Source organism: Eretmochelys imbricata, chromosome 1 (genome assembly GCF_965152235.1).
Source record: "Eretmochelys imbricata isolate rEreImb1 chromosome 1, rEreImb1.hap1, whole genome shotgun sequence".
Lineage (NCBI taxonomy): Eukaryota > Metazoa > Chordata > Testudines > Cheloniidae > Eretmochelys > Eretmochelys imbricata.
Genome location: NC_135572.1, coordinates 258,885,671 through 258,898,598, shown reverse-complemented (window position 1 = coordinate 258,898,598; position 12,928 = coordinate 258,885,671). Strand labels below are relative to the sequence as shown.

Below are 12,928 nucleotides of genomic sequence, written 5' to 3'. Positions count from 1 at the left end.
AGCTTTCGTGAACTACAGCTCACTTCATCGGATGCATCCGATGAATGCCTCCAATGAAGTGAGCTGTAGCTCATGAAAGCTTATGCTCAAATAAATTTGTTAGTCTCTAAGGTGCCACAAGTACTCCTTTTCTTATAAGATAGGTTCTCCATTCCTCTGATCATTCTAGTAGCCCTTCTCTGCACCTGTTCCAGTTTTATTTAATCTTTCTTAAACATAGGAGACAAGAACTGCAGACAATATTCCAGGTGAGGTCTCACCAGTGCCTGGTATAATGGTAATAAAACTTCTCTATCTCTACTGGAAATACCTCACCTGATGCTCTAGGATTGCATTAGCCTTTTTCATGATGGTGTTGTTAGTCCCCAAGTGCATGACCTTGCACTTTGCATTATTCAATGTCATCCCATTTCTATTATTCCAGTTTTCAAGGTTGTCTTGTATGATATTCCAGATCTCCCCTGTATTCCCAATACCTCCCAACTTTGTGTCATCCACAAATTTTATTAGCACACTCATGCTATTTGTACCAAGGCCATTAATGAAAACGTTAAATAAGACTGGTGCCAAGACCGATCCTTGCGGAATTCCACTAGTAACCTCCCTCCAGCCTGACAGTTCACCTTTCAGTATGACCCATTATAGTCTCCCCATTAACCAGTTTCTTACCCGCCTTTCAATTTTCATATTAATCCCGATCTTCTCCAATTTAACTAATAATTTCCCATGTGGAACTGTATAAACTGTTTTACTGAAATCTGGGTAGACTAGATCTACTGCATTTCCTTTGGCTAGAAAATCAGTTATCTTCTTGAAAAAGAGAGATCAGGTTGGTTTGGCACGGTCTACCTTTTGTAAAACCATGCTGTATTTTATCCTAATTACCATTTATCTCAATGACTTTAACTACTCTCTCATTTAAAATTTGTTCCAAGACTTTGCATACAATTGAGGTCAAACTAATCTGCCTGTAGTTTCCCAGGTCACCTTTTTCCCCCTTTCTTAAATATAGATACTATATTTGCAATTTTCCAGTCATAGGTTACAGCCCTTTGCTATTGGGTTTGCAATTTCATGTGCCAGTTCCTTTAATATTCTTGGATGGAAATTATCCGAGCCTCACCAATTTGGTCCCATTATTGTTTGAGTTTGGCTTCCACCTTGGATGTGGTAACTTCTATTTCCATATCCTTGTTTCCATTAGCCATCCTGCCACTGTCTCCAAGCTCCTCATTACTCTTATTAAAAACTGAGGCAAAGTATTTGTTTAGGTGTTCAGCCATACCTAAGGCTACATTTTAGTCATGGGTATTTTTAGCAAGAGTCATGGAGAGGTCACGGGCCATAAACAAAAATTCACGAGCCCATGACCTGTTCATGACTTTTACTAAAAATACCCACCATGACTAAAACTTGGGCGGAGGGGGAGGGCAGTCTGGTGGCACTATGGGTGCTGGGGGAGGTGACCCAGGACCCCCGCAGGCCCTAGGGAAGTTGGCAGGGCTGGCAGGGGCTCCCTACTCAGCTCCACATCCCTGCAGCTCCTAGGCAGCAGAGGCAGGGGCCAGGGCAGGGGCTCCTCTGCTCTCCCGCCACAAGCACCGGCTGCCGCAGCTCCCATTAGCTGGGAACCACAGCCAACGGGAGCTGCGGGGATGGGGCCTGCAGGTGCAGGCAGCACAGAGACACACACACCCCCTTCCTTCCACTGCCTAGGAGCTTCAGGGAGGCCCCCCACCCCAGGTAAGCACCTCTCACACAACCCCCAAAGCCCTGCCCTGAGCCCCCTCCCACACATCCAAATTGCTGCTCTGGGCCAGCACCAGCTGCTGCAGAAGTCACAGAGGTCTTGGAAAGTCATGGAATCCATGACTGCTGTGACCTCTGTGACAGACTCGCAGCCTTAGCCACACCTAAATTATCTTTAATCTCCACCCCATCCTCAGTGCTTAGCCATCCTACTTCTTCTTTCCTTGTTTTCTTTTTATTTATACACCTTATATTATTGGTTTTAATTTGTTTTGCAAGCCCTGCTTGGCTTTTCACTTTTTTCCTATACTTTCTGACCTCCAAGAGGTAGCTTTCCTTGCTGATCTATCCCTTCTGACATTCCTTGTAGGCTCCCTGCTTTCTCTTAATAGCCTGTTTGAGATGCTTATTCATCCAGTTTGGTCTGCAACCCTTTCCTACAAATGTTTTCCCTTGGTGTGGGATGCAGACTCCAGATAATCTCTCCAACTTTGACTTAGAGTAATTTCAAGCATCCTCCACACTCAGATCTTTGAGTTCATCGTTCCAGTGCACTTCCCTAAATAATTTCCTTAATTTTGTAAAGATTGCCATTTTGAAATCAAAGACCCTATCCTTCCATTTAGTTTAAACTGAATTAGCTCATAATCACTGAAACCAAGGCTGCCCTCTTCAACCAGTTCTTCTATGAGGTCCTTGCTACTTACCAATACAAAAATCTAAAATATTATCACCTCTTGTTGGTTCATTATCTGGTGAAGAAATCTGGCAGCTATCAAATCCAGAAATATCTGGGCCCTACCATTATTAGTAGAACCTGTCCTCCAGTCTATATCTGGGAAATTAAAGTCTCCCATAATCACACAATTCCCAATATTTATTTCATTAACAATATTAAAGATGCCTCTATCCCCATCTAAACTGGATTTTGGGGGTCCATGTTTTACTTGGAAGCTGAGAGCAGTGCCATCTCCACTACCACAGAAAATTGTTATGCAGTACTTCATTGTGAGAAAAAATACAAGAAAAAGAGGATATGGTGTAATGTTAATTTATTTTATTGTAACAAGAATAGGGAATATATTCTCATTACAGTTGGAAGAATGCAATACCAATGTCCTCCATGGAAGCTGCACCATAGTATGCAACATTCTGTGAATTCAAATGTAACAATGATCTACTGGTTTCTGATTATCTTATCCTAGACCTTGATAAACCTGGCTATTCTCTTAGAAATGAATTTCTGTCCAGCAAAGCATTTCTCTTGCCAAAGTATATTTTTTTTGGCAGCGTCTAGCACTTTCCAGTGCTGGAATCTGACCTAGGCTTGTAAATTGTGCTGTGTTGGCAAGGTTTTCACCCCCTGGAGAATTGTATTGGTCTAAAGCAATACATCACATTGTTTCCCAATTTTTTGTTCAGATTTTTGTTTTGTTTTGTTTCAAGAATTCTAAAACTATAGAATATTTGCTTCGTATCCCAGTGCAATATTACCCAAGCTTATAGGCCTTATTCTTCACATCAGCACAACTGACTTTGGAAATTACCATGTGGCAAATAATGGCCTTATTGCATGTTTAGTACACTTAATAGCTTCCAAATAGCAGCTCTGTGCAGGTGGCATAGTGCAATGCACCTATGTGTAAGGGTAAATTGTTACAAACTCTGTACTTTGGAAACAAGTTTAAGAGGGATTGTTGGGTTTTCTTGGGGGTGGGGGGAATTAAGATTAAATATCCAGTGAAGAGCAAAAAATTGTTTCTGAAAGCAGATTCCTAGGGGAAGAAAATTACCCTGTTCAATTATGTGGCCGGTTGTCTGACAAACACTGTGTTAATTTTTAATTTTAGTTAAACTGGAGACTAAATCCACATAGATGGAAGTAATAATTTCCTTCTAAGTAGGTTTAGCTACAGTCTGTTAATACAGAGCTGAAATAAAATGTTTGATTTTGTTGTCTGTGTGGATTTCTCTATTCAAAACACAGTGATTTTTTTCTCATAAAACCTAATCCGTGAGTCTTTATACACTTAATCCTGCCATAGCACAGGGGGGATGAACTAGAGACCTCTTGAGGTCCTTTTCCAGCCCTAAGTCTTTATGATTATATGATTCCTCAGGCAAAACTCTCAGTAAAGTCATATGATTTCATATGTTACATGGCTATGCCATCTGAGTGCTCTTGCGTTCCCAACAAAACTCTCTTAGGATTTGCAAAGACAAAGCCCTTTACAATGATTTGAGATGATATCCCCTATTGTTTTACATTTAGAATGCAATGGAACCAAGTATCCTGCAATCTAGTGTTCTCAATGTTAAAAAAAAAATGCACAACTCTCATTCAAATGTTACTTGGTATATTTTGATAAAACTCATCCTTTAGTCTCATACATGTAAAAATTAGGCTTCAGAGCTAGTACATCCATTCATCATATATTTACAAATACAAATATATGATCACTTTGGTGGACATAAACAAACATATTAATTTTACAACACTCAATAAAACATAAAAGCAAAATTGCAACTAAGGATTCAGGGTTCAAAACAAGTGCACTACATTTTTATTAAAATCTGCTTGCTTTGCTTGCTAGATTTAAGTTTTAAATCATTCCTAGTGTACAGGAACTTTTACTACAGGTAGCAAGATTTCTGTAAATCTTCCATACCATCATCAAAACACAGACATTTCCTTTTGATTTAACACAGGCCTCTAGTTTTCCCAGTAGTGACTGGAAACCCTAAAGAAATGCCACAGAAGTAAACTCATGCAGAAGTTACAATGGGAACAGTTTAGTCATCAACAGGGGCATCATTGCAGAAAAATTCTGGGAGGCAAAATTGTGTCAGCATATAGAACATTATGTGTGACGGTATCATATCCTCAAAGTCACATGGAGTGAGGCAAAAAGTGGAAGACACACAAGCATATGAAAAGTCTGGTGGGGAGGGGAAACCAAGATGGATGCCAGGGGGGCAACTGCCCCCATTGCCAATAGCAAATGATCCCCCTCATAGTCAAGATTTTCAAATGTGATTTTGGGCACCTCATTGCTTAGGTGGCCAGTATCAGACACCCAAAAGTGGAGCACCCATAATCACTAGTCACATTTAAAAATCTTGGCTTTTTCTGACGATATTTAATTTGGATTTCACGTTTTGCATTTTATGCTTAAAGTTAAGCATGTGCTTAGGTGGTTTCCTAAATTGGGATGGTTTCCTGAATCAGGGCCTAAACATCACTCTCAGCTTGTGCTCCCATAATGACAAACACTTTACTTATTACAGCACAATGTGAAGACTTGGGTAATGACTCAGATTTAGCTGATGCCACAATTCCTTCCAGAGCCCTTGTAGTAGTAAGCTAGGTCTGTGTTTCTTCTGGACTATTCTTCATGACATTTCTCATTATTAATATTACTAGTGCAGCTTCTAATCCTCAGAGGAGGTCTAGATGGCAGGATGGTTAGACCTTCTGTAGCTGTCTACAGTAGAGCTCCCAACATTGCTACTACCAGTAGAGCTGAACTGTGCTCTCAGCAGTGAGAATTTGCTGCAAAAAGAAAAGTCTAGCATAGAAAAGGCCCTACTAAATTACTTCATGGCCACGCATTGTTTAAAGGGAAGTGCTGTTATTACAGAAGCCAGCTGTTTAACCATTGGAATTCTATAACTTGGCTCATTTTCAAGAAACAGCAGAATACTTTGCTACAGTAGATTAAATGGTAGCCAAAAATTCTATTAAGTAAACTTTAACCTACATGATATGAAACCTCTTTGGAGCTAACAGCTGACAAAAAAGGAAACAAACCTCCACGGACATCAGTATACATCAGCAGAAAGGAATTCCTAGGACTGTTACATGTCCAAAGGCATCATTCTGAAGGTTGAGTAAATATAAAGAACTGTTTGATGGCAGCCAGAGAGCAGTTTTGAAGTTGAGTCAGAACGCAAGGGAAGAATTATGTGGGTGAGTAGGACTGGATAGGTCATACTAGCATATCAGGATCAATCAGTATTTTTAAAAAGAAAAGGAGCACTTGTGGCACCTTAGAGACTAACAAATTTATTTGAGCATAAGCTTTCGTCAGCTACAGCTCACTTCATCAGATGCATTCAGTGGAAAATACAGTGGGGAGATTTGTATACATGGAGAACATGAAACAATGGGTGTTACCATACACACTGTAATGAGAGTGATCAGGTAAGGTGAGCTATTACCAGCAGGAGAGAAGGGGGGAAAAAACCTTTTGCGGTGATAATCAATGTGGGCCATTTCCAGCAATTGACAAGAACGTCTGAGGAACAGTGGGGGAGGGGAGGAATAAACATGGGGAAATAGTTTTACTTTGTGTAATGACCCATCTACTCCCAGTCTTTATTCAAGCCTAAGTTAATTGTATCCAGTTTGCAAATTAATTCCAATTCAGCAGTCTCTCATTGGAGTCTGGTTTTGAAGTTTTTTTGTTGAAGAATTGCAACTTTTAGGTCTGTAATCGAGTGACCAGAGAGATTGAAGTGTTCTCCGTCTGGTTTTTGAATGTTATAATTCTTGACGTCTGATTTGTGTCCATTTATTCTTTTACGTAGCGACTGTTCAGTTTGACCAATGTACATGGCAGAGCGGCATTGCTGGCACATGATGGCATATATCACATTGGTAGACATGCAGGTGAACGAGCCTCTGATAGTGTGGCTGATGTGATTAGGCCCTATGATGGTGTCCCCTGAATAGATATGTGGGCACAGTTGGCAACGGGCTTTGTTCAAAAACTTCAAAAACAGACTCCAAGGAGACTGCTGAATTGGAATTAATTTGCAAACTGGATACAATTAACTTAGGCTTGAATAAAGACCGGGAGTGGATGGGTCATTACACAAAGTAAAACTAGTTCCCCATGTTTATTCTCCCCCTCCCCACCACTTTTCCTCAGATGTTCTTGTCAACTGCTGGAAATGGCCCACCTTGATTATCACTACAAAATGTTTCCTCCCCCACCCCGCGCTCTCCTGCTGGTAATAGCTCACCTTACCTGATCACTCTCTTTACAGTGTGTATGGTAACACCCATTGTTTCATGTTCTCTATGTATATAAATCTCCCCACTGTATTTTCCACTGCATGCATCCGATGAAGTGAGCTGTAGCTCACAAAAGCTTATGCTCAAATAAATTGGTTAGTCTCTAGGGTGCCACAAGTACTCCTTTTCTTTTTGTGGATACAGACTAACACGGCTGCTACTCTGAAACCTGTCAGTGTTTTTAGGCAATCCTAGCTTTTAGGTAACAGATTACAATATGAGCAACGAAAGGTTAGGGAGCTCATTCCCTTGAATGAACTCCCCTTCAGCCTATTTCCTTTTATTATAAAATTTCTTGGGAATAGGACAACTGATGTTGCATGTGTAGGCCTACTTGCCTTTTTTAGATATTTTCTCATGCTGTCACTCAGGTAGGGCCTGATCCAGGAAAGCATTCCAAGCACATGCTTAAGTCTATCCCCATTTAGGAAATCAATAAAGCTTGTGCTTGAAGTTCAGTGCATGTTTTAGTGCTTTGCTGAATAGGAGCCAGAGGGCCTGATCCTGTAGTCCTTTTGCAGGAAGAACTCCTTGTCAGGTCTGCAGTGAAGTAGTTATCATATCTGACTGTAATTATTATTGGGACCTTGTCTGGGATAATAAATGTTATTGTATACTGCAGCACTTGATTTAAGGGGATACAGTCAGCTTAAAAATCATGCTTCTGTCTGAAAGGTTTCATTTTTCTAATACTGACGTGTTACAGGTAACACCTGAAATTATCATAACCAAAAGAGACTAGAGAAAAAAATCTATTTTCCTTTGTTCGCCTCCTTTGTGTATTGATAGCACTTAGGCCCAAAACTACAAAGCAACTTAGGCATTGTGATGCTCAGCATTACAACACCTAAATTTTAGGTGCCTAGACAATCAACGGAGCAACACTGCAACCCACAAAGCCTGAGTTATGCACCTAGGCACCCTGCACAATGAATGGAAAGAGCTAAGTGCCTTAGAATGAGATCCACAAAAAACAGCACACCATGTAAGGACCTGAAATGACCTTTTAAACTCATTTTCTGAAACTGATTAGCTATCAAATTAACCTTTTCCCTTTAACTAGCAGCATAGATGGGGACGTTTTAATCTATGAAACATGGATTGTTCTTTGATCTCCAGTACAGTGATATCAGTTAGCCTTAATATGCTCTAAGTATTATTTGTCAATGCAAAATGAGAATCCAAGATGTCATGTGCCAGATGTATACACCCACACATAAATAAATACCAAGATGTATACACAGATATGTTCAGTGTGACACCAATATACCAGGGATTTCCATTCCAAATTGCCTATTTAATGTTCCTTAAAGATTCTGGGTCTCGCCTTCTAAGTTTATTATTCAGTGCTTGCAAGTAGTTCCAGTATAATAAATTAATACATTAATTACTAGGACTAATAATAATTATTTGGAATTCCATAATTGCACAACATCACACAGTAACTTGCTGGTAAAGCTGAGAACAGAGCCCAGAAGTCCCAACTCCAATGCTCTACTATTACACAACACTCCTTCCCAGATAGTTCTGAAATATTTGTTTTGTATTTCTACTTCCACAAATAAAAGCATGTCTAATTCCAATATTTATGTATTGAGCAGATCTTGATTTCAAAGCCAGGGCAGAGAGTTAAGTCAGTCATGTAAAAATTGGAACAGACAGCTAGAGTCCCTTTACTGGTCACAGTAAGTGTAAGATCAAGTGGCCTTCTGGGAGATGATTAAGTACCATACTAGAAAGTAAAATGTAGTACAGTATATCAGCTATAGTATGTCTAGGCTTTCCCTTATCTGTGCTTGTCAAGATTAATGTATGAAAAGAAACACCAGCTCAAACGCTTGACCCTAGGAAAAAGTGATAAAATAAAAGCATATACTATATAAATATAGAATGTCCCTAAGCACACTGGCAGGGTCTACTGATCCATAAAAGAAAGGAAATGCTTTCCAGTAGAATCATTTCAACCTACTAACTCATTTCTGATTTGTTTATTCATATCAAAATCAAATGTTAACTGTAATACACTTCAATATAGTTGGGAAGTTTTCAGGCATTTTAAACTTTCTTTGAATTTGACTACTTCCTTTATAGCCTCTTTAAGTACAAATGTCTCAGAAATGTCAGTTCAGTCAACAGCGCTTCACAGCAAATAGCAACAGCAGTGAGACAAAAAATTACCATTAAAGAAAACTGCTAGTGTAAAAAATGTTCTGATACATGTGCGTAACAGCTCACTGGCTTTGTTAAAGAACCAGGGATACTGTTATCTTCTCGGGGAAATTCATAAAACACTGTCATTCACAAGACATGTAGTCAGTGAAGGGGAATTTGGTTCTATATCCAACTTGACTGATATTTTATAGGAGTATTTGACAGTGACTTAATCTTATTATGCCTCAATTTCCCCATCTGGAGGCTTTATTGTTTGCGATATCTTTTCATGAAAGGTGATAAAGAAGTATTAAATATTATGATTATCGCTAAAATCTCATAGCATTTAGATCGATGAAAAACAATGGTGACATTCCCAATGACTCAGATATTATGGTGATAAGGACCGTATAAGACTGTCTACTCTTGCAGCAGCATGTGGGGTACATGTAGCTCCTTGTCACAGTGAAAGGAAGTCTAAGTCCACACTGTGGAAGTCTGTGGCAAGTAGGAGGTAGCAGGGAAAGGCTCCAGCAGTGGGGAAGCTCCCAGAGCCTTTCCCTACTGCCTTTTCCCAGTACCAGAGCTTATCACTGCAGCAGGGGGAGACTCCAGCAGCGGGGAGGTAGTGGCATACTACACTGATGAAAATAGCAGTGTAGATAGAGAAGGTGCTGCTTGGGCATGTAGACAGCCATGTAGGGTATATACTGTAGGGTTCTGGTGTGTCTCTGTACTCACCTAAGCAGTGTCTCACTGTCTACACTGCTATTTATACCAGTGCTAGCTGGGTGTGCTGTGTCTGTACTCTACATACCTTAAGAAGATAAGCAGAATGACTGAGAACAGACTGACTTTTTGATGATGATTCCCAGGTCCTAAGTAATTCAGTAGCACCCAGAGGAACCAGTCAGGATTAGTACTTTCTAGGTACTGTAAAAACACATGTCAAGCGAAAAATAAAGTTCTTGACCTCAACATTTTACAACCTAAATTAAAACAAGCCACAACAGATTTCTTAAAATTACAATCTGTGAACGGGCAATATGTAAAGTGAAAAAAGCTAAATTTGATAAATAAACTAGTTTCTAGGAATAGTTGGAAGATCTGTGTCAGTGAGAGTTACACAGGCACAAGCAGGGACATAATTTAACCTGAAATTATTTAAATGGAAAATAACTAAGAGAATCTGAGACAGCTCCCAGTATCAAGTAAAATAAGTGCCACCCTATTTTTGACCCCTAAACACGAAGTTCTATAAAATAAGTTATGCTGAGGAGATCAAGTTAGAAAGCTTCAGAATCAGATCTTGCATATCTCACAGGTAGTAGTGTTCCTTACTTGGTGAAAATAATCTAGATAATCCGTTAAAAATGTCTTTATCTCTGCACATTTATAAGACATTTCAGTGGTACACACAAAAACCCCAAAAAAACAAACCTATGCCATAAAATATTACTATAATCTATTACTGGCTTGCTGTCCTGTTTATCCTTATGAAAGGAATAATTTAGGAGAGAATGTACAGTATAGAGGTCCTCAGTGGATTACAATGTACTAAATAAGCATGTTTTTCTTTTTCTTTAATTTATAATCCCTGGGAAAGGATGTTTAAAAAAACCCTATTGTTTAAGTTTACAAAGCTCTCAGGGACAGTTAGTTCTGAGCTGACGGTATCCCTGGCTAAAAAGTTAGACATATTTTATCACTAAAAAAGTTTTTTTTTTTTATGGATGTACTGTGGTCTCAGGGGCTCTTGATCAGTGATTATTTGTTTTAATTACAAAGGAGTACAAACTGTACTGTCTTCCCAAACTGACAAGTCCAGGATGTCTTTATGGATGTGCCTCCAGAATTTACTGTAAAAGGGCAAGAAGCAAAATTTTCCCAATGAAAAACTAAATTCATCAACTTTGTGACAGTTTCACTCTTCATCCAGCCTGAGTCCCTGGTCCCTTCCTAAAACTCAGTCTCCTGACAGTGCAACTGGATGTCATCACTGGATAGTAGTGAAACTACACACTTAGCAAAGAGATGGCTGCTCCATGCCCAACTCCCTGCCCAATGTCAAAGAGTGGAGAGAAAAGCAGAAACTATATGAGAAATCAAAAAAAGACAGTCAGAAAGAAAGAAGCCATGGATCAGAAGGAGAGAAAAATAGAAGTGCATGTTGTGGGGATTTTAATAACACTGTTGGCTAGAGCTGGATTAATACTGCAAAACATTTTCTGTGACCATTAATTTGAGTTATTAAGTGGATTCATTTCTGCTGCATTGGTTCCCCTGTTGTATTCACATCGGGTAAACATTAGTGTAATCAAGTTTTACTTTCGCAAAAATTTAATGGGCAAACACTGCCTCGTTCACAGAGCACACACTTATCGCAACTGCTCAGTGACCATAGCGTACAATCAGCAGCAAACAGTAAGCAATACCAGGCCTGTTTCATACATTATGTCATAACTATACAGTGCTAGGCAGCAGTATTCAGCATTCCCTCACTCACCATGCACCTTAATGCTTACTGCTTTTACAGCACTTTACTGGACACTGCTAACTCAACCTTACTTTCTATTGCTTACTGTTTTCTGATTAAACAACGTCTTACAGTCTGTAGAAATTCACTATATTTTTCCCCTTTACTCTTAATTTTAGCCTCACATGCAGGCACAAGGAAGCCCCCTTTTGTTTAAAATGTTAGGAAATAGTATCTTAACAGCACTATCCATTATCTTAAAGAAACTACTATACATTACCTATCTATAAGAAGAGGAAAAAGGACAGCCCATGGAATTATAGACTAGTCAGTTTAGATAATGGAGCAAATAATCAAACAATCAAGTTTCAGAGTAACAGCCGTGTTAGTCTGTATTCGCAAAAAGAAAAGGAGTACTTGTGGCACCTTAGAGACTAACCAATTTATTTGAGCATAAGCTTTCGTGAGCTACAACTCACTTCATCGGATGCATACTGTGGAAAATACAGAAGATGTTCTTATACATACAAACCATGAAAAAATGGGTGTTTACCACTACAAAAGGTTTTCTCTCCTCCCACCCCACTCTCCTGCTGGTAATAGCTTATCTAAAGTGATCACTCTCCTTACAATGTGTACGATAATCAAGTTGGGCCATTTCCAGCACAAATCAAGGTAAGCACCTAGAAGATAATAAGGTGAAAAGTAATAGTCAACATGAATTTGTCAAGAACAAATCCTGTCAAACCAACCTAATATTCTTCTTTGACCGGGTAGCAAGCTGGGATAGTGGGGAGGCAGTAGATGTGATATAATTCGACTTTAGTAAGGCTTTTGATACGGTCTCACCTGACCTGCTCATAAACAAACTAGAGAAATACAATCTCGATGAACCTACTATATGGTGGGTGCACAAATGGTTGGAAAATCATACTCAGAGTGTAGTTATTAATGGTTCACAATCAAGCTGGAAGGGGCTATTGAGTGGGGTCCTGCAGAGATCTGTTCTGGGTCTGGTTCTATTAAGTATCTTCATAAATGATTTGGATAAATGGCATACCGAATACACTTGTAAAGTTTGTGGATGATACCAAGCTGGGAGGGTTGCAAATGCATTGGAGGACAGAATTAGAATTCAAAATGGTCTTGACAAACGGGAGAAATGGTCTGAAATAAGTAGGCTGAAATTCAATAAGGACAAATTGTTCTCCTTAACCACTGAGGACAGGACAAGAAGCAAGGGGCTTAAATTGCAGAAAGGGAGATTTAGGTTAGCCATTAGGAAAACTTCCTAACTTTAAGGGTAGTTAAGTACTAGAACAAAGTACCTAGGAAGGCAGTGGAATCTCTAGGCTTGCACACACTAGTGCTTACTTTTCTAGAACTTAAGTCGCTTGGGGTGTAGAAAAGGCACCCCTGAGCAACGTAAGTTACATCTATCCAAGCACCAGTGTGGACAGTGTTATGTGAGC

At 39.4% G+C, this 12,928-nt stretch overlaps 1 protein-coding gene across 1 annotated transcript in view; it reads left to right on the top strand.

The window, feature by feature from the left end:
- The window catches only part of IGF1 (insulin like growth factor 1), a 77,081-nt gene that overhangs the window by 45,326 nt on the left and 18,827 nt on the right, over window positions 1–12,928 (top strand). The window lies entirely within an intron of this gene.